The sequence below is a fragment of the Ambystoma mexicanum genome, chromosome 3q, assembly GCF_040938575.1.
Source record: "Ambystoma mexicanum isolate Mex_15411 chromosome 3q, UKY_AmexF1_1, whole genome shotgun sequence".
Lineage (NCBI taxonomy): Eukaryota > Metazoa > Chordata > Amphibia > Caudata > Ambystomatidae > Ambystoma > Ambystoma mexicanum.
Window position 1 is genome coordinate 950,657,858 of NC_090926.1, and position 23,329 is coordinate 950,681,186.

General features: G+C 44.0%; 1 protein-coding gene across 1 annotated transcript in view; it reads right to left on the bottom strand.

The window, feature by feature from the left end:
• Nucleotides 1–7,973: 7,973 nt before the first annotated feature.
• The window catches only part of LOC138583125 (uncharacterized), a 271,451-nt gene continuing 256,095 nt past the window's right edge, over nucleotides 7,974–23,329 (bottom strand). Inside the window, exon 6 of the mRNA XM_069655095.1 lies at nucleotides 7,974–8,106. The gene's annotated coding sequence lies outside the window, so the exon portion shown is untranslated. The remainder of the gene's footprint in view (nucleotides 8,107–23,329) is intronic.

Here is a 23,329-nt window from a genome sequence, read left to right on the forward strand (position 1 = left end):
ATATAGCGCTCTATATATCATTGGTATGACCTCAAAGTGCTTGTGGGTTGAACGCCCTCGGGGACCGTTGTCTAGGTCAGTATAGAGAGTAGGGTATCATGGGGTGCTTGGGTGCAATCAGTATGTGCGCCGCTGATGCAATTGCATGATGGTAGTTGCATGTTAGCATTAGATGTGTAGGCATTGAGATCAGTTGAATAGGTACAGTCAGGAGGTTGGTCTCCGAAACTGGATTCTGGATGCGCTAGGACTGTGTAGAATTCTTATGTGTGCAGCTAGGCCGATTTGTCATGGGGTATAGCTGCATTCTACCAGGATGTTGAGGTGTTTGTGGGGTGTTGTTTGTTTGTGAGCAGCTAGGCTGAAATTGATCGAGGGGGTAGCTGCGCTCTATCGTGTGTTGTTGTAGAGTCGGAGTGAGCATAGTCATAGGAGAGGCAAGTGTCTGGAGTGGAGGTTTTATTCTTATGAGCCCACTGTTCTGGCTTTCATTTCATGTTTTGCGATTGGCTTTATTAGTGAATTAATAGTCCTATTCAGTGGTATCACTGCTCGGTATTACATTGAACATCTGTCTGCAGGTTGTAGTGTCTTCGTGGCCTTCAAAGGTCTTAATTAGCATTATGGAAAGAGCCGGGTTTTTAGATTTTTGCAAAGTCCATGTAGTCTTGGGTGTGTCGAATGTGTGGGGGGTGTGAGTTTCACAGAGTTGGCTCAAAGGTGGAGAAGGTGGATCCTCCAATCCTGGTAGAATTGGAGGATGGAATTACTAGTAAGAGGGCAATGCTTGATCTTAGGGTATGATATGGGAGGTAGGGTTTTATCTTCTCTTGTCGGTACGTTGGGCCGGTCTTGTGCACTGCTCGGTGGGTAATGCATAGGATTTTGAAGGTGGTCCTACGTCCGACAGTGAGCCAGTGGAGAGTGCAGAAACCGGGGGAGATGTGTTCTCTGTGTCCCAGGGTGAGAAGGAGTTTGGTGACAGTGTTTTTGGCTCTATTTAGTTTGTTAAGTTGGTTTGCCTGTGCTCCCAGGTATAAGGAATTGGCATAGCCCAGTCTCGAGATAACTATAGACATAACAGCAGCGAGTATGTTGGGATAGGTGAGGTAAGGGAAAATGTGTATGAGGTGGTAGTGACAGGATTTTGATACATTATTGATCTGACGGGAGAGGGTTAGGCCTGAGTCCATAGTGCAGCAAAGTTGACTATTTTGAAAGGGGGGCAGGGGGCCAAGGAAGGGGGGCCAACAGAGCGGTTGCGGGAGAAGGGCAGAATTGCCTCACACCATGATTTCAGTTTTATCAGGGTTCAAAAGCAGGTGGTTACTTGCCATCCATTGGTCAATATCACTGAGACAAGCTTCAAGGTCAGGACATGGGTTGGTGCTTGTTTTGGGAATTCTTAGGATAAGTAGAGTATCATCGGCATAGTTGTAGCAGGTGAGGTTACATGCAAGCAAATGATTCCTGGTAGAGTGGTCAGATAGAGGTTGAAAAGGACAGCAGAGAGGCAGGCGCCTTTGGATACTCCAGTGTTTACAGCACAAGCAGTAGCGACAAAAGGGGGGAGGAGGGTCATTTGTTTCGTGTTGCTGAGGAAGGAGGTGATCCATTTCAGTGCCGAGCCACAGATTCCTACGGAGTGGAGGCGCTCAAGGAGGATTGCATGGTTAACTGTGTCAAAGGCTGCTGACAGATCAAGGAGAATCAGCGCTGCGCAACCCTCAGAGTCTGCCACAACCTTGAGATCATACCAGATCGAAATAGGAGTGGTTTCTGTTCCATGGCTCGGTTTGAAACCTGATTGCCCGTGGTCAAGGAGTTTGTTGGATTCTACGAAGCAGTTGAGCTGGGAGTATGCGGTTCGTTCAATGTGTTTTGCAAGAGATCTGGTGATGGACATCAGCCTGTAATTCTTAGCATCAAGGGGGTCGAGCTATGTCTTTTTTAGAAGCTGTTTGACGTGCTATTTTAAAGGCTTCTGGAAAGGTTCTAGAGGTGAGGGAGTCCTTTAGTATGGATCTTGCTTGTTCTCCAGTGCAAGTAAAGGAGAATATTTCTTTCAGAAGGGAGGCAGAGCAGGGGTCAAGGGGCAATCCAGAGGGTCTGCTGCCAGATAGTAGGTCTAAGAACTCATCTATCGAGATGGGTTTTAAAGAGTCGAAGGTTGGCATAGAGAGCGCCTCGGCAACAGGATCTGCAGGGGTAGAAGTAGGGCAGGTGGAGAGGGTGGAGAAGTTGGTTTTAAGGGTTGCCATCCTGGCAAATGCAGTGTTGTAGAAATGTAGCGAGGGTGCATCACATAATGTTTGTGTGGGAGTGGTTTGGGCAGAGGTGCAAGTAGATTTCTCGAATTCAGAGATTACCTTGTGGAGTTCTTTGCTGCTGCTGCCACAGTTCAGAATTTGTTTATTGTAATAGGGCTTTATGGCCTTTCAGATCTCGGTTTGAATTTATGGTGGTGGAGGGCAGACATGGATCTGCTGAGGATGGTTTTGTGTGTTTGTTTATTTGGTAATGCACGCTAAACCCTTAGGTAGCTGGGCGCAACAGATACAAGACTACTTAAGGCTTAGTTACACAATGGCATACGTGCAGTAAAGGCAACAAGGAGAATGCAGTCAGATACAAAATGCAGTCAGTTATAGTGATAAAGGTACAGTAGGTAGCGTACATAGGCACGTACATAGGTATATGAGGCGGAGTCTCCAAGGGATCAGATGTCATTAGCTCGCAGCCAGTTTAGAGTCTTGCGCCTAAAGCTGAGGTAGGACTGGTTAGTTTTGAGGGCTGGGGGTAATGCGTTCCAGGATTGTGCAGTTTTCACCGGGATGCTGCTGCCTCCAGCCTTTGATAATTTGAATTTTGGTATCTGTAGTCAGTGGGAGTTAGCCGCTCTGGAGTGGTGAGTCGAAGTTCTTCTAATCATTCTCTCTGTAAGGTATGGTGTTGCTGTATTGTTAAGGCATTTGAAAGTGAATGAGACTGTTTTGAATAGGATCCTGTCACTTATTTTTAACCAATGGTGATCTCTTCTGATGTTGGAGATGTGTTTTCTGTGTGGTATGTTAAGGGCAGTTCTGAGGGCATTGTTTTGTAACGTTTGTATTTTGTCGAGGATATCTCTGTTCGCTCCTAGGTATGGGGCATTAAAGTAATCCAATTCTGACAAAATTAGGGCTTTGGCGAGGGTGATGCAGCTGGTTTTAGTTAGAAATGGTCTGCAGGCCCTGATAAGCTTGCAGATGTAATCGGTAGAGGATGCCATGGAGTTTACCTGTTTCCTTAATGTTAAGGTGGAATCGAGGTACAAGCCTAGTGTTTTTACCTCTTTAATACTTTGATTGTTCTGCCGTCTATATTCAATGCAGAGTAGTTGGAGATTAGTTTTTTTAGGTTGGCATCAGAACCAGGAATCAGGATCTCTGTTTTATCGTCTTTCAGGTGGAGGCCATGGATGACATCCATGTCTGATTGAGGAGGTATATTTTATTTACCAAGGTCATATCTTTGTCAAAATTGCCCGAAAGGGGAATGAGGATCTGAGTGTCATCCGCATAATTCGTGTAGGTGACACCCAGTCTGTCCAATTTGTCAAATAGAGGCTTGGTAAATATGTTATACATAGTGGGCGAGACACATGATCCTTGTGGAACGCCGCAATTACTCTCGATTGGGTTTGCTGATGCAGAGGGGGAAAAGACTTTCATCGTTCTATTTTCTAAGAAGGACTGGATGCTCGACATTTGCGTTCAAGAGTGTTGTTTTGATGTTTGAGTGTCTTTAAGTGGGGCATGAATCATTTGCGGGACAGTCCTTTGCTTGAGGCTGCGGGGTGTGAGAGGAATTAATGATTCTTAAAAGCCAGGAGTCAAAGGATTCAATGGTTAAGAGTCTACCACAGGGCAGGTTTGCTGGGGGACAGAGTAGCAGGGCTTTGGCTAGGTTGGGGAGTTCCTTAACATTGTTCCAGCATTTGTGATCGAAAGTGGGGGAATGGGGGAGCTGTGGGAGGAGGGGCATGTGTGTGGATAGAGAAAGTGATGGCAGAGTGGTCTGTCCAGATAAGCGGTTTGGGACTAGATATAGAGAGAAGGTCATAGGAGCTGAGCATCGCATCAAGAGTGTGCCCACCTGAATGAGATGGACCAGTGGTATGTCCGGAGAGGTAGAGTGCATCAAGACTGTCGACCATGGGTTGGGTCATGTTTTTTTTTTGCATATCAGACTAGATATGAAGTCAATAGTTTAAGGGTTGGGTGGTTTACCTGAAAGGTAGCTATTGAGTCATACAGACTATTGGCAAAGTGTCTGTCATATTCAGGGTGTCTGTAGATGAGTAGGAAGCTGTGGATGAGTGTTGATGGTAGCAAGACTTTTATTAGAGTTTTACTAGAAGGGATTCACAGGAGGCATTTCATGTCTGGGTTTCAATGAGTGAGATGGAGAAATGAAGTTTGTAGAGGATTGCCACTTCACCACCTCTGGTTGGTCTGTTGTGGGCGAAACACAAGTAGCCAGGGGGAAGGCCTCGAGGGTGACTGCTGCAAAATCGAAGGAGAACCAGATTTTGGTGATAAAAATGAGGTTGGGCTTGTCAGAGGATAGGAGGTCAAAGATGCTGAGCCTGTTTCTCATATACATCCTTTTCAATCCATTAGCATTGAAAACGATGCATGTGACTTCATGAGGCGAGGTGGTTTTTGTGATGCTCATCGGTGGACATGGGCGTTCAGTGATATGAGGGGTGTGGTAGGATCAGTCTGGGTGGGTGCGAGTGATTGAGTAGGGGTAGTGGGGGGTCTAGTTGCATGTGCACTTTGAGGGTTGGGTGAGAGGGTTAGGTCAATGGGAAGCAGGAAGGTAAGGCGGGCAGGGATAGGTGTGTGAGAGACTTAGTGGGGAGGATTCGGGGGCAAGGGTGGTGAGTGGAGCATATGTGGTATGGGGTTTAGGAAAGTTGTTTGGGTCTGGAGGGCACAGGGGTTTAGGTGTACTGGGTGAGAAGTTATGGGCAAGGGGGTGGAGACAGGGGGAGGGTCTGATGGTGGGGGTGGGAAGGGATGGTAGGTTGGACTGAAGGAGAAGTGGTGAGGAGTGGAGCGTCAAGGGTGAGGGTTGGTTGCTGTTTTGGAGTTTTGTGGGTTTTGATGCCAGAGGAGTATGCGAGAGAGTATGAGGATCAGGGGGGGGAAGTGGATGAAGCAACTGTTCTAGAAAGGGTGGGACCTGCTACTTTCAGAGAAGGGAAAGGGTATGAAAGGTGTAGACTGTGGGTCGACTAGGGCTGTCAGGGGAGCGGGAGGGCAGTATGGGAGGTAGGGTCAGAGGGTAAGGGGTTCCTTGGTGGGCACAAGGATGGTGTGGAGATGATGGGGAACATGTGATGTTTTGAGGTAGAGGGAAGATGGATGTTGATGTGTTCATTTGGGTTGAGGTGTGCGGGGTGAGGGTTTGAGGCAAGTGGAGTTTGGCATGCCAGACTGCGCCTCTGATCTAAGAGTTAGAGGTGGAATGATGGTTGGGGGGTCTACATGGGGGCTCAGAGTGTATGGTTATGATTCCAAGTAAAACCGAAAACCCCCAGAAATTATCCAGTTATGGTATGCTAAGCATCTATAACTTGCGCCACCACGGTGCACTGTGCGCTGGTAAGACTAACACCCAGGACATCAAAGATGACATCAGAAATGTCATTGATGACATCACTGATGACGTCACAAATGAAATGAATGTTGATGAAAAGTCCCTACAAGGGGCTGTGTTTATAATGTTGCTAACAACATGTCAGGGGTGATCAGCAAACCTATCATGAACCTCTTAATGTATTAAAGAATGTAGTCACCTAAACAAAACATTATAATGGAGTGTTGTTGTTAATGCAGGTACCTAATCATACATACACATAGGCAATGGCTGCAGCATGCACCATAGAAGTACAACATTTTTTATCTGGATAGTAACATAATGAATGCTACTTTATCAGAGTTTTGTGTAATGTTAAACATGGAACCAATTAGTACAAACAATACATATGAAGATCGACAATGCATACAAATCAGAGGCACATACAGGGAAAATAAAGTAAGAAAGAACCAACATCACCAGGACATGTCCATAAAATCAAAGTTCATGATCATGTATACAATATGAATTATGTGTTTGAGGCCTTCTTTTTGCTCCATATATGTCTACCATGAGCTGAGATCAAACCCTAAGGAAAGTACCTTAACAACATAGGACAAGGTAAATGTCTAATTTTAAATTTCTCACTGTCAGTGGACAAAAACAACTGGACTAGATATGTCAGTGAACAAAATCAAGTGGCTCACATATTTGAGGTCATCAGTGATGTCATCAATGACATTTGTGATTTCCTCTTTGATGCACTGGATATTAGTCTTAGCATTGCACGGTGATGCTGCAAGTTATGGATGCTTAGCTTACCATGACTGGTGAATTCTGGGGCTTTTCAGTTTTACTTGTAGCCCTAACTTTCCTTTAACAAAGTGTTTTCATTGCATTCCATAGGTTTTTATTAGTGCAACTTAATCATAATGTTCCTTTAACAAAGTTGTTTCAGTGAATTTCATAGTTTTTTTTTAGTCAAATGTAATTGCTAACAAAGATTTTTCAGTGAATTTCATAGGTTTTTATTAGTGCAACATAACCACAATGTCCCTTTAACAACGTTTGTTCACCAAATATATATATATACATAGCCAGAAAAATGCAAATTATGACATTACCCTACCTTCTCTACTCAACCACCTACTATACTCTCCCCGTTTATCCTCAAACCAATTATTAACCCTGACTACCCCACCCAATCATGTTACTGACACTTTTTCTACTGGCATTGTACCCCTATTGTGTCTTCCCTTATCGGTATACCATTTTCACACAGCCTCTATACCCCTATCTAGTCTATTCCAACCCTTTTGCCCCCTATCCACTCATTCTGACATTACAGAATGTAATCATGCTCCTGTACCCTCTTCACACTTTCTGTTACACTGTATATACTGTAAAATAGAACTTTCAAGTACTATAGAATACACGCATATATGCACATATGTAATTTTATATAACCATAGCTACTACACCAGCCAATGAGATGCTGAGGTTTTGAGGTCCATACAGTAGCAGTGACTGAAAGTCATATCTGCGGCTATGGGTCACCATTCACAGTGCAGGATAGCCACGGCTACAAGGGAACATTGTGAAAAATACTTTTCAGTTACTCAAACTGCATAAGATAGATTTCAAAATATGATGGAATATATTTATGAAGTCAGTCTTTGTTTCATTTAATCTATTTTTATAACTTAGAGAGTGGCCCTTAATAGGGCCGTTCAGGGGTTGGAAAGAGAGGGGTGGAACAGTTAAGGGAAAAATATTACAGTAAAACATATAACAAAGGGAATTAAAACAAAAAGGAACATCTATATATATTTTGGGTATTTGTTTTTTGTTAGTTTATTTTTTCCAAAAAAGGGGTGAAATTGCCACTTTAAACAAACATTGAAAAAATAAGGATGGCAATGAATCTGATGTTTAGAGATGATCTTTTGATGATCTGTTGTGGCACCTCCCGTGGCTACACATTCATGGCACATAGTGCACACGATTTTCATGCCAGATACATTTGGCTGCGATTGAATTGCAGCAGGTGGATGTGAATTCAATATTGGTTGGAGGTGTTGCGATGGTGGATGCAGGCGCCGATGGAGGAATTGCAGTTACTCGCTGGCATAATGAACGAGATCCATGCATCTGGATCGTGTGATGCTGATGAGCCTTCTTGTATGCATCATCAACGTCATCACAGTAGACCCGTGCTATATGGTTTATAAACACTAATGTCCCCAAGCTTTGTGAAGGAACATTCGAAGGGCCCCATCGTAACGTCTTCGAGCACAAGGTACATTGAACTTCCTGAGCCTCTTTTCTGTAAAAGTGTTCATTTACGCGAAATTACCTCCAATGGTCTGATGTTATCTTCATTCCTGCAGCCCTTTAGGTTGTGAGGACATATTCGGAACACAGACTACATCGTCCTCACTGCTGCCAGTTGGGTCAGATATGCTGTTAAAAGTCTGACTGGGGAGGGAAATAAAAAAAAAAGAAAACAAAATTACAACTCAATAATGAGAATGCCACAAAAATTAAAACAAATTTAAAAAAGAAAAAATACTAAAATATAGAATTGTCAAACAGAACAAATAACAAGACAAGAGAAAAGAGGAATAGTTACATAGTGGGTAAACAGGATGGAAAAGTACGGTATGAGGAGCCAGAAAGTCTAGCGGTTACACAGGAAACCTTTTCACTAGCAAGGACTGAAAGCAATGTCAAATATTAAGTGATTTGCTTTGGGTGTGGTAAATATCCGCAGTTACGTATCCTGCACTATCATTTGTTCTATTGTTGATGCGGATATATGTCATGTGTACCTGCACAGCCACAGCGCACATTTTGATTGGTCAATTTCGATGATTCAGATTTGGTCATGCGGCGTGGGCATAGACACGTTTGTGCATCACAGACTGTCATTGGTTCGATTGTTGATGCAGATTTATGTCATATGTACCCGTGTAGCTGCAGCGTGCATTTGTATTAGACAATTTCACAGAAACTGATTTGGTCATATAGTGTGGGCTTAGACACGTTTACGCATCCCGCACTATCATTGGTTCAATTGTTGACGCGGATATATCTCATGTGAAATTGCTTAGCCGCAGTGTGTGTTCTGATTGGTCAATTTGGCAGACGTGGGTTTCATCATAAAGTGTGGGCGTGGACGCATTTTCGCATCCTGCACTGTCAGTGGTTGATTTGTTAGATGCCGACATATATCATGTGTACCCGCGCTGGCAAAGCGTGCAATCTGATTGGTCAATTTTGCACGCACAGATTTCATCATATGACGTAAGCATAGATGCGTTTACTCATTCCACGCTATCATTGGATGAATTGTTAATGTGGATATATACCATGTGTACCCATGCAGCTGCAGCGTACGTTCTGATTGGTCAATTTCACAGACGTGCATTTCGTCATACGTTGTGAGCATAGATGCTTTTACACATCCCGTGCTGTCCATTGTTGATGCAGATATATGTCATGTGTACCCGTGCAGTCGCAGAGCACAATCTGATTGGTCGGCTACACTGAAATGCAACCGCGGATATGACACCCCCCATTGCTACGATTACCTGCGCCTGCAGTTTAAGCAATCACATCCACATCTCCCATAGCTTCGTCTATGAAACTTTTCATTTTTTTAAACTACATATGCATATATATGTATGTTAAGTAGTCCTGTACAGTTCTATTGTAAGATATTTAGTGTGCAGTCTCTGTGCAAAGTTACTGTAACACTTTAATGATAAAACAAGAATAACCTGTTATATATTTTTTTATTTATTTATTGGTTATTTGTAAAGCGCATATACAACAAATGGTGGTTCAAGGCGCCACAAGACAAAAAAAGGGGGGACAAGGAAGAAAACAAAAATAACCGTCCTACTAGGCCTTGTGTCATTCGGATCGTGCAAGTGCAGTAACAAGAAGTTCAGAGGGGAGGGAGTGTGGGGGTGTAGGTCGGGCGGAAGTGATCATGCTAGGCTGGCAAGGAGGTGCAGGGCAAGAGGAGGTATATGTGCAGAGGGAGTAGGAGGGGGAGAAGAGGTCCCATGGGGCTAGGCAAGTGCTAAGGGGAGGCTAGGTGGGCAAGTGCCAGGGAAGAGAAAAGTAGCTTCTTGAGAAACTTCCAAAACTTAAGGAGATCCAGCTGAAGCCTGAGAGGGGTAGGGAGGTCATTTCAGAGGGACGATCCCACTGAGGAAATAGATCTACCACCACTCACTGATTGGAAAAGCACCTGAGTTGCAGAAAGTTGGCGTTAGAAGACTGAAGGGCTCCAGCAGGGAGGAATTTAGCAGGGAGGAATTTAGGGAGAAAGTATTGGATACAGCAGGGTTTCTGGCTCCAGGAAGTCTTGAGGATGATGCAAAAACTCTTGAACTTGATCCTTGCAGCCAGTGGAGAGAGTTTAGGGCTGGAGAGATGCAGTCACTGGTCTTGAGGCCAAGGATAAGTCTTGCAACCCTGTTCTGGTTTAGGTGAAGGGAGCGAACGGAGAATACAGGCAGTTTGAGGAAGAGGCTATTGCAGTAGTCCAGCCTGTATAGGACCTGAGCTCTGACGACATTGAGGTCCTGGGGGAAGATGAGGAAAGGGAGAATGCCTCAGAGCAAATGCCGTTGAAAGTGGGTCTTCTTGGCAAGGTCCGCAATATGAGAAGAGAAGCAGAGAGAGGAGTCGAAGATGATGCCAAGGTTTTACCTCAGAAGAGGGTGAGGGAAGGGGACTGATGGTGGGTGGCCAGAGAGTATTAGGGAAGGAGGGAGCAGGTCTCCCAATTATATGATATGATATGATTGGATATTTATAACACGCTTAATACCCGTCTCGTCCAAGGTGAGCACGTTGCCCCTGAGCTATCCTCCCGAGACAATGAGAAGGATCTCAGACTTACTGGCATTAAGGCCGAGATCATTAGCAGCACATCATGCCTGAACAGCAGTCAGACAGTCAGAAATCAGAGATGAATCAGAGAGGAAGAAGAGGAAACAGTGGAGGGAAGCTTGAAGGGGAGAGGCGGGTCAACCACATAAAACTAGAAGGGAGGAGAGAAAGTGGATATCAAGTGGGCTAGATGGGCAAGTTTGATGTTGAAGAGCCACAGCGAGATGATAGAGCCCTGAGGGATGCCGCAGGTGGTGAGTGTGGTGGAGAAGAGAAAAGGGCCCAGTTGAACCTGGGAATGTCAATCAGATAGGAAGCAGGTCAGCCAGTCCAGTGCCAGGTCAGTAATGCAGAGGGAATCTGGAGCCAATTTATTATATATATATGATATATACTCAGAAATGCTTATCCATCCTGCTTATATGTGGTTACTTTGGGTTGTGTGATGCATCACGACAGTCACCAAGAGACCGACCATAAAACAAGGGGCTTGTAGCATGTTGCTTAACCAAAATGTGTGATCCTTGGGACATAATTTAATCTCACCTTGCATTGCCTACAAATATTGTGAATTTTCTAAATCTGCAATGTTTTATACATAAGAATACCACTTTGAAAACAGGGCAAAATCAGTTTGTGATTGATGAACATCTTTGAACGATGGATTGCACCTGTTTTAAAATATAGCCTGGCCTTTCCCACTGAGCATGGCTGAAGGCGATGGCTAGTGGTCTGGTAATGTTCTAAAATAGACAGTGGGTACAGTCAAAAGCCACGGCTAGTTGTATGGTAGTGTTTAATATGGACAGTGGGCACAAAACCTCTGAAATTCAGCTAATGCTACCTTAACTCCCCCCCCCCATGTTGTGCAGCCTATGACCATAATGATGACATCACAGAATATTTCAACAAAATAGGAAATTACTATGGAGTGTGGTAGGAACTTGCAAAGTGAAGGCAACATTGACTGCAGGCACGAGGGGCCAGCAGGTGTACCACCCATTGTATCATCTAGAGTCAAACAGTTTCTCAACACTTGAATATACATTTCTCTCCAATATTATGTGGGTGGGGTGCTGATGCCAGTCACTACAAATGTCCTCATTTTACATTTCGACAACTGTTTAGCAAAAACAAAGTATATTTGTTTTCTTTTTTGCCACATCACTGTTGCCAGATAACCTTTCAGACCATGGACAGCACTGTGAATTCCCCAACCTTGTGGCCTCATCACGAGTTGGGCGGTATCCCGGTGGTATTACCACTGGGGTACCACCAGGGCTAATAGCATTACCGCCAGACCCCTGGCACTATTAGTGCCGGATTACAGGTTTGGCAGAATGGTAATTCCTAATTCCCCATTGGGCCCATTGGTGAATTCCCCATTCCCCCTTGAACCCAATGGAGAATTTTCAGCGTGATTACCGTCAGCCGTATTACTGCACGGTAATTGCACAATAAATCAGCAAATTCCTGGCACATTTACCCCCAGCTAAGAGCTAAGAGTTGGGGGTAAATGCTGCCAAACCCTTGATTTGACAGTCCCTTAAATGCAGCAGTAATAGCGCAACCTCTGCATTTAAAGGTTACCACCAAATGCATGTTAAGGCCGTTGGTCTGCGACAGGCGAGGCCACGTGGAGTGGGGAGAAAACAATTTTGATCATTAATGCACCCACCCTTGCCTGGATTCTGCACTCAGGCTCATGTCCTGGGAGAGGTACTCAGGAGAAAGGAGGAAAAGCAATGTTTTGTATATGTGGCCATTCCTCTGCTCAAGAGAAGACTTAGAAATGGCATGGAAGATAGAGGTGGGCCAGATATGTTATGGAAGGAAGAGTGACCTAGTTAAATGGGCCAAGGCTAAATATGTGAAATAACAGGAGACTGCGGCAATGACGGCTCACACAAGTGATGGAATGTCGAGTTCAGCAAGAATCCATGAGATATCTCTGCATTGAGAGAATATTGACCAGAGGCAAGTGTTATCAAGGATGATAGAGTAAGTTATGTGTGCAGTGGAATCAAGCAACGCCAAACCAACCATTGGGATGGGAAGCAGATTATACCATTGAAATTAGTTGTGGATACCTGTATAGATATTTCTTGAGAATATAGATACCTCGTGGACAGGAGAGATCACCTCTGACTAACTGAATATCACCCTGAGAAGAAACAATGTTCGTAATATTGTCACATAACTGACTGGAATCCAGCCCTGCGACTTATATTTCTGATTTGGTTGTCTGTACGTTTTGTTTATGAGATAATAAGACAATCAATAAACAAATACAGCTTTTAATTTTTTGCTTTATATTAATTCAGGCGACTGCACAATGTTTTACTGATTATGCAGAATGTGATTGGATTTCTATGCCAATTCTAAAGATGTGGGTTGCCACAGGAACCTTTACACACATCGGTACATTTTGATAGTGGCAGAATTGGCACAGCAAATTCAATAGATACACTTCTTTTCTTAATGTTAGCCAGACACAAGACACAGTTTACAGCCACCCTCAAATATTCATGTTTTCCTCTTGCATTCTGCACCTTGATGTCCCCATTTTCTTTCTCGAATGTTGGGTCCATCAATCTGATTTATGGCAATCCAAAATTGACATTGTGCAAATTAGGTCCACCTTTGATGACCGTGTGTTTCCTGCAATAAATATTTTGCCAAGGTAAACATGTCAATAGATGAGTCAGCAATTCTGTGTGTTATGCAGGATGGGATTTCTGTGCTCTGAGTCTTGACGTAGAAAGTAGCCTTGCCTTGGTGTTGACCCTTGGTTGACTCTGCTTCCACTCAGTGGTGTCGAACGGCTGCTCTACGTGGGACTGCTGTGGTTTCTCTGCAACACTCAAACGTAATCGTAGAAAATGTCATAAATTCTATTAATGCATGATCCGCACTGATGTCGCTTACGATGCAGTGCACCTGAGAGCATAAACAAAACATGTGTTTCTGTCAGGACTGAGCAGTGTTATAAACTAATGTCTACTAAATGTATGACCATTAATGCGCACTGTGATCCAAGAGATCTGGAACTACTGCCAACCTCGGTCAAAGCGTCTCACTGTCACCCACACCCAACAAGCCAAGCTGGTCATGCCATCCCGAAACACCATGACACCCACTGCACAACTGCATGAAATGTAGATTGGATACAAAGTACAAAGGCTGAACACATTCTTTTGACATGTTTTTCTGTAGCTTTAGAAACAGCATAGAGGGAACAAATAATGGGAACAGATGTGGCAATGTAAAAATATATATATATCCTTAAATACCAGTCCTCCTAGTCCTCCTAGAAAAATTCGATAGTACGAATCACAATAGAGAAAATACTATTCTCTTATCTTTGATTTCCCAGTGGAATTTATTTTAAGCATATTTGAAATACACGTGCTATCTAAACGAGTACAAAACAGGGAATAAGAAAGCCAGCCCAGAGTTGATTGTCAAAGGGGAAGAGCAAGTGCATGTCAGAGGTGGGGACCGCCAGCATAAAGGACCCAAGGAATCATGGAAAATCAATGGAGTTTAGGATAGTGATAAAGAGTATGTTCTGGTCTACAAAATAAGAAGAGGGGTGCCTGTAGCTACATGGTGATTGTTAAGAAGAAGCAAGAGATGATTTTAATGGAAATATTACTTTGGAAAAACGAATTGAAATATATAGGGGAAAGGAAATAAAAGGGGTTAGAGAGGGGCTTGGGATAGGGATACACATATAGTCAAGGGTTTTCGGGGGGGGCAAACATAACAAATGAAATTGATGAGTTGTTTCAAAGTAATTCATCAGAAATAAATACTTTAAAAAAAAAATCCTGTCGGCAAACGAACATAGATCCCAAATCAAAATACCTATCATCCCTTTTAGCCTCGGAAAGACAGACCATTGGGTTAACAGACGCGCTGTAGGTGTCAATATGCAACCCCTACATCACAGGATCAAATAAGGGCAGAGAGGACTCAGACCTGTAGCATTTGGGACCTAACTTTGGTTGTTAGCTGAAACTGTTTATTTGGTGCCTTATTCTGTGTACACTGTAAATGGGATTATTCAGTGATGCCATATGCATTCCCAAATCAGTGGTACTTAGTTCATAGATGTCATCAAGGTGAACGCCTTTGTCCTCCCTGCCACACTTATATCTGTGATCAATAGGTAGCGAATAGATTTCTGACACATAGAGCTAGCATAATAAAGAATAATAGGAAAGATAGTTATACTAAAATAGTAATATGATGTACATATATGTCACACAATTAAAAGCAGAATGATTCTAGTTATAACTTTTCTTGATTTATCACCACAAAAGCTATCTAGTTTTGAGCTTTAGCCTACCTATGTATTGTCATGTTTCCAAATCAGTTAGAGATAGAGATTTTGGTTGTAGGGTTACTGATAGGTGGAGCTGAGCTATGTGCAGCACAAAGCTTCTTAGCACATAAGCTAGCACAGCCATAATCACAAAGTCTACATGTGTATTATTTGCAGGTCGACCAGTGCAAGTTGATGCACTAAAGGAGATGTGTGTGTGCTATTCAGTGGGCAGTGGAAACCTTCTCTAACCAGGCCATGCTTTCAATCGTTTTATCATCAATGTACCTATGATTGATGCATTTCATTGCTTCCCTTTGAATCCTGTCTCATTTATCATTTTCTTTCAATTGTCGTTAAATGTACTCATGGTCTGGCTCCCGCTTATCTTTCTTCACTAGTCTCGCTCTGTGTTCCATCTCACTGTCTCAGATCATAGAACCTATTCTTGTTACTGTTCCTAAACCCTGAGTGCCTCTTCTCGTTTCCGTTCCTTTGTTCTTCTAGCTCCTAATCATTGGAGCGCTCTTCCTCTTTCTCTTCTCTCTGCTACAGCTCCTTATATTTTTCAATGGAATCTGAAAGTTCATCTTCTATCTTCCCTTTCCACTTAAGTATGTTAAACTGTTCACTCTTTTGTTTTTATTCATGATACATTATTATGTGATGTACCACTTTTTTGATAATTGTTGCTCATTGCTTTTGGCCAAAAGCGCCTTTATGATTTCAATAAAATGAAAAATGAAATGAATAATCCTAACTATGTTTCAAATTTGACTTTACAAAAGTATCAGTTACATGGCTCATACGAAGCAAGTGTTCTTTTTGGAAGATGGTCAAAATCAAAGACATGTTTACTTCAGTGCATTTCTACAACATATGCTCCCTGTATTTCAATAAAATATTATATACGATTACATGACCCCAAAGTACAATACAAAAACATGTATTTGCTTTTTATAAACATTATCTATTAAATACAGTGAGAAACTATGATCCGTGCGCGTGTATATGTGCGTATGTCATATGAGTTATCATGTATTATCTGTCTAAGATCCTGTGCACTTTTACCAGATTTTCAACCATCGAATTAGCTCAAAGGTTTTTTGTTTTTTTTTAGCTCTGACTCCTTTTAAAGTTCATTCAGCTCGAACATGTCATTTAAGGCTGTTTAGAAATCATCATACTGTCTTCTCCTGCAAGAGTTTGGGATTTGACACCCTCGACCCAGCACTTCAGCTTTGACATCCCTCAAAACTTAGTGTTTTCAGGGAGGGAATAGAAGAAAGAAACGGGCAGCGAGTCTATGGTTGCTCTGACGGGCAGACATGTTTAATGATTGGGCAGACATATGCATAAACTGGGTTGCAGATTCAGCCAGAGATTTGGTAGCTTAGAGGACAAAATGGCAGTATTGTCAAATCTCAAAATGGATGCAAAAGGTGCATGCATGTATTCCTGCCACCAGCTGTCGAAGGTTGGCACCCTCTAGGGCCTAAATGTTGTTTTCCCTGTGTTATGTCAATCTGTATCAGTACCTTTAACAATGATATGACACATGTGAACCAATATGGAATATTAGTACCCCATCCACCATGTTCTTCCTTAACTGCGGGCACCCATTGGTGCTTTTCCGAACCTTAGCTCCACAGTTATTCCTCCTTCGCTCGTCCATCTCGCACGCAATGGCCCTTAATGTTTCTTCCCATTCCTTTGTATATTTTCACTTCTTCTCGTCCGCCATTATCTTGCTTCCAGTTTCAAGTAAGAAGGTTCTGCCATTTAATCCGTGGACACTTCGAAAAAAGCTTAAATCATGGGCCATATGCGACCCAGTGGCGTAACACAAAATGTGGGGGCACCCCTGCGAGCCATGCTGAGAGCCCCCCCCAAATCAGCAACAAATCAACAAATCAAGGGTTGTGCCCCCGGCCCGACCTAGATTATCACACTTGCGCAATATACACAAACGTGCTGCTGAAGGGATATGCCGCACACTGCACTAGGGGAAAGATATGTGTTTTAATATAATATACAACACAATTTGAGAAAAATTGGCTAAAAAGCCAGAGTGTTTGCAATTGTTTTGTAGGGTAACACCAATTCAATAGATGAAAGTCACCAACATTGCACAGGAACATTAATGCTTTGCTATTAAAAATGCCATGCCACAATGAAAACATGTCCAACGGGCTGAACAATGTAGACCAGTGTAGACACACGTAATAACAATATAGTAAAGCTTGCCAGGCCACATTTAGACATATCTAGACTGGTTGCACCAAAATTCCAGTCGAAGCAATAACACTCATCAAGAAGAGAACACACATTCAAGCCCGTGTCTCTGTGGCCTCTAACAACATGGCCAAACTCTTTCAAATCTGAAAGGAACTGGTCAATCCTGTTGCGGTAACTGTTCCCTACCAAGCCCTCTGTATGGCTCTGTCATCTCACTTCTCTGCTAAAACTCATTACATCCCGTCCTCCATCTCCTCTTCCTCTCCCTCTTCCTCTCTCGGCCCCCCTTTGCCCATCCCTACCTCTCTTCCTCCTTTCTCCTCTTTCTCTATGACAACATCTGATGAGGTTTCTAGAAAAGTCCGATCTATGAAAGTGTCATCCAGATAGGTGCTCTCCTGCTCCACCAGAACCATCAAGAACCATATTGACACCCTCGCTTCAGCCTTGACCGATTTCTGTAGTGATTCTTTCACCACTGGAATGTTCCCCTCTCCCATTAAGCACTCCCTTATGCACCCACTCCTCAAGAAGCTGTCTGCCGATCCTGCCTGCCCAACAAACTATCGTCCAATCTCCATTACCCCTTTCCTGGGCAAACTGTTGGAAAAGCTGGCCATTTCCCAGCTTACTCTCCAAGCGGAATATGTTGGTTGTCTCCATGACCATCAGTCTGGCTTCAGAGCTGCCAGAGGCACGGAAACTGCTGTTCTGAACACCGGTGAAGATCTGCTCTCTAACATTGATTCCAGCATTCCTTCTGTCCTCATCCTCCTTGATCTTTCCTCTGCGTTCGACACGGTCAACCATGCCATCCAGATCAATCCTGATCAATCGACTCCATGAAAACCTGGGCATCACGGACAGGCCGTTGAGTGGCTGACTTCCTTCCTCTTGGACTGCCCCTCCCAGGTCTAACTTGGTTCCTTTCTCTCCGCTCCATCCTCTCACTCTGGTTTTTCAACCTCTACGTGGCCCCTTTGGCCCACCTGATCTCTGCATTCTCCTCTAACTTTCAGTGTTATGCGGATGACACTGCGTTTTCCTTCAGGCTCCCTTCAGACTCCTCTCCTCTCTCGCTCATTCCCAACTGTCTATCCGCGAATCAGGATTGGTGTGCCTCCAATGATCCCTGCCTTAATGTCAGTAAAGTTGAGATCCTTCTCATTTGGACTCCTGCCCCTGCTTTCCCTCTCTCAGTCTTGCCGCCCGCCTTGGGCCCTCTTCCTTCGCCTTACTGTGAGGCAAAAAAACTTGGTTTCATCTTTGACTCCACTCTCTGTTTCTCTCCTCACATCTCGGATGTCGCCAAGAAGTCCCACTACCAGCTGCTCCTCCTCATAGGGACTCTTCCCTTTCTCACTTTCCTGCAGAAGCTCACTCTCTCCAGAGCCCTGGTTCTCTCTAGGCTGGACTACTGGAACAGCCTCTTTCTCAATCTGCCTTCCTCTACTCTCCAGCCTCTGCAACTAATAAAGACTAGGACTGCAAGACTTATCCATGCCCTCAAGCCCAGGGATCGTATCTGTCCAGACCTGAAATTGCTCCACTGGCTCCCAGTTGCTGCAAGTATCAAGTTCAAAAACCTTAGCATTGTCCACAAGGCTTTCTGGGCCCAGGGCCCACACTACATCCAACGCTCTTTTCCAAAATACTTTCCTTCTCGAGCCCTTTGCTCAGTTACCTACAACTCTCTAAGGGTTAGACACTTCTCCAGGCAGAGAGTGGGGGGTAGATCTGTCTCCTCTGCAGGTGCCTCCCTCTGGAAAACTTGAGCTGGACCACCTGACATTCCGGAAGCAGCTCAAAACTTTCCTCTTCTCCTCTGCTTTCTCCCTCCCTCCCCTGCTGGCCTACCTGACCTACCTGTCTGCTGTACCGACTGGTTGCTTGGCTACCCCCAGAGTCTCACTAAGTCCAGACTCTTTCTTGATCAGTCACCTCGTACTGCCTCTGGGCCTACCATGCACTTAGGGGCTGTAACTGTAACCCTACAGTCCCCTTTTCTCCTTGCACTACCCAGAACCACGCTGCCCTGGCTACACTTACTTAGAGCATTGCAGCCCTGTTTTTCCCTCTCCCTTGCAGTTCCCCCCTCCCTTTCCCCTTGCACTTCTCATTCTCGCACTTGCACGATCTGAATGACACAAGGCCTAGTAAGATCGTTTGTCTTGTCCTCCCTCTATCTTCCCTCCCTTGTCTTGTCGTACCTAGAAACACTTGTGCGCCGGTGCGTTATAAATTACATATATCATTTCATTTGATCACAGATGCCCAGAAAAAAATACAATGCTACAGTAAGAAACGGCTAGACTGGCAGCACCCCAATGGCAGTCTAGCCAGTTAATCCACTTAACAGGACTGCTTTATCAGAAATGCCCAGAAAAGCCATACCAAACTGAGGAATGACTAGACTGGCTGCACCAAAATGCCTCTTTAGCCACTAATACCACATATCTTGCCTGCTTAGCCTGGACATGGACAGCCATTATGATTTTGTGTACAATTCTGCCCCCCCACACATCCCCTCTCCCTCCCACCCCAACCTCCAAATTCAGTTCCTTGGGCCAGAATGACCTCCACGTCCCTCTTCCTTGCCCCAGAGCTTACGGTTGAGGCTCCTTACCCCATAGGTAAGTACTGGGATGAGGAAGAGTGGGACTAGTCGTAATGAAGATTACACGTAGCTAAGTCAGGCATTACCTCCATGTACCTCTACTTCATCCCAGTACTTGTGTATGAGGCAGAGTGCCTTATACACAAGAACTGTCTCATACACACTGGGACAAGGAAGAATAGGGCTAGGAGTAATGAAGATTACCAATAAGTAATCCATACATTAAAGACAAGTATTGGTGCAACACCATTGAGTTTACTGGGATTCATACCCCCCCCCTTGACATGTTGGGCTATGTTGACTCGACCATGCTGACCTTCAGAACAGTTGCCAGTCAGAACAGGACACAGATGTTAAACGGCACCTGGGTTTCGCTGTTAACAAGAACCCAGCAATTACTTACATAAAGCATTTCAATGTTAGTACCTGCATTCAAATGCAAAAATCTTTAGGCAATTGAAATCGTGATGTGGGTTTAATACTTGCATGCCAGGGGAGGGATTGGAAGGGTAGAGAGGGAACAGGAGACCACTCATTCTCACAGCAGTCCATAAGTGGGTGCTTCAATCTTAAAGGAGAGAGTCAACTGCTTCTAACGTTGAAGCTGCACTAGAATAGTCTCATTAAAATGCGTAATGAAATTAGATGACCCAAACAAATAAGTTTGCCCCTCCCCCACCGCCCATGAAGTTAGCGCCTCTCTCAACATTTGAAAGGTTAGCCCCCGGAATGTAGATTTTGTTGTGCCCCTGAACGCAAGCACACACACTATTCACCCTAAACACACATGCAAACCCAGCCATCCATACATTTAAATGTACATTCTTTCACCATACTGGCACACCCTGGCAGCCATCCATACATTTAAGTGTGCTCCCTTTCACCATACAAGCACACCCAGGCAGCCACCCGTACATTTACATGTGCACCCTTTCACCATACAGGCACACACACCCATGCACCCACCCATACATTTAAGTGTCCACCCTTTTATCATACACTCACACAGGCAGCCACCTCTACATTTAAGTGTGCACCCTTTCACCATACAGGCACACCCAGGCAGCCACCCGTACATTAAAGTGTGCACCACTTCACCATACACTCACACAGGCAGCCACATATACATTTAAGTGTGCACTCTTTCAAAATACACTCACACACACACTCGTCATGGGGTGGGGTTGAGGGGAACCCTAACACTTCAAAAAGAAATTGGGCCTCATTACAACTATGCCGGACTGGAAACAACAGTGCCGGTAAGCTTACCAGCACTATTGCATCCAGGCCGGCATATTACAGCTCTGCGGGCGGTTGCCGTCCTGCCCGGCAGGTCAGACCTGCACCCACCTGCATAGTTTTCACAGAAGCACTGGTACTGTTATTAACAGTGCCGATTCTTCTGTGGTTCCCATTCCCATAGAGTCCGATAGGCTTTTTTGGAAATGAGGATCTTACCATTTGCAAGCACCTGGCTTACCAGACCGCTGGGGTTGTAATGCCCCGGTGTTACCGGGAAGTCGGGCGCTGGTAAGTCATTACGGGTCTGGCTGCAACCTGCCGTTAGCACCAGCGTGGTTACTGCCAAACCTGTAATGAGGCCAATCGTTTCTTTTTGTAGTCACTTTGCCTTCATAAAAGAAATTATTTCTGCTACAGAAAAGGCAGAGTAAATTTAAAAAGAAAAAAAGTATTTGTTTTTTGTGTAAAAAATATTTTCTTTTTTTTTTCCATAAATCGGGCCCCCTCCCAGGACATGTGCTGGCAGGTGCCCCCCACACCGCGCGGGGGCTGCAGTGGCCCCTGTTACACCAGTGATGCAACCTGGGGATCAACAAAAATAACATTCCAAAGTCCATCTAAGGAACCCTGCCAGACCACACATATCTAACCCTGTAACCTGCTTCCATTTCGCTCCTCACAACCGGGCCTCTTTCAATAGAGGAGTGGCTGGAGGACTGCAGCAGTAAAACCGAAAGGAGGACTTCAAAAATTTACAACATTAGAAACCAGCTTAGAATTAACCAATGTGAATACATATACAGGCAGACATGTTTCAGTGCGCAACACTGATGTGGACATGATAGAACAGAATGGAGCAGCAATCAACACTCAGTGTGACACCAAATGGGCAGCGGACACTTTTAAAGGATGGCTTGTCCGAAAAGGGTATTCATCTGTATTTGAACTGCAACCTTTCCCAATTCTTGCTTCTCTTTTGTGCCGATATTATGCCGATGTTCGTAGAGTTTCTGGAGTCAAAGGCCAACCTCAAAGTATAATTTCTCTGCAATCTAGCTTGAATTGACACCTAACAATCCTCTGCAAAGCCAAAATGTGAATATTATGCAGAATGATTAGTTTATAGTTGCCAACAATGTTTTCATTAGCATCATCAAACGTCTGTTTTGCAGGGGAAAAGACCAAAGCAAAATACAAAGCACTCATTTCTCGTCCTGAGCTCTCGAAACTTTGTTCCTGTGGAATTTTCAATACCTCATTTCCTGATACACTACAATACAAAGTATGGTTCGACATTCCAATTCACTTTGTATGACGAGGACGTGATGGACTTTGTTTCCTACCAGCCAATGCATATAAAATATTTTTAGATGAGAATGGAAAACAATATGGAACGCTTACTTTTAATGAACTGTCAAAACATCAACATACATTATGGATATTCCATGCTTTTTTGTAATGCCACAATGTTTTTTAAAAAAAATGACTGTTCAAAGAAAAACATGTGGTACACTTATCGGCCACTTGGAAAGGGATTGGGGCTGGGAGCCTATGGTGGAAATGTTCGAGGAAGAAAAGACCGATCTTATCCTGAACATTTCAAACTTTGCTGCTGGCAACAATCACACCCATAACCCTCCACACCCCAACCCCCACCGACTCCCCCTACTTACCTTGCAGCGGCACACTTCACTGTGTGCTCCTGACTCGCTATGTCCCTGAGATGCCTGTTCCCTTTCACTTGTGTGATCGGGAACTGGTGCTGCAGGGCCTTTTACTTTATTTTTATATGAAAGGCTTCCGCTACCAGTATAGTGAACAAGGGTGCAGGGTCTCCCCCTGAACCCCCACAGCCCTTACCACCAAATGGGGCATTTGGTTGAATTTGTTGGCCGTTTGGAATTATAAACTCTGCCTTGTTGGACGTTTCCTTGGAAAGCACACTCTTTCATGCAAATAATAAGTCAACGTGCACACCTAAGCAATGTGTACAAAAACCACTGCATTCATGAAACTGCCAAACAACTACTCTTAAATGCTGTCCTTGAAACCAGAGAAATAATGTCTGTTACAGGTCACCATAACCCACCATCAATTAACAGCTACTGGCAACCACAACCAACCCAACATGATATCAGTTCTAAAATTCCACAGCAGGGTAAACCACCACAATGCTGCCCCCCTCACACTCAATCTCTTCCCTGTAACAAGGCTGAAGCAGTATCTGTTTCCTCCCATTTTAATTCTTCCTCTAAATCTTTCACCTTTATAACACCCAGCATTTCTGATAATAGTTCAAATTCCCAGTTTGCGAATTGTTCTTTTACTTTCCACACCAATGTGCAATTTAATTGTTAATAATGATC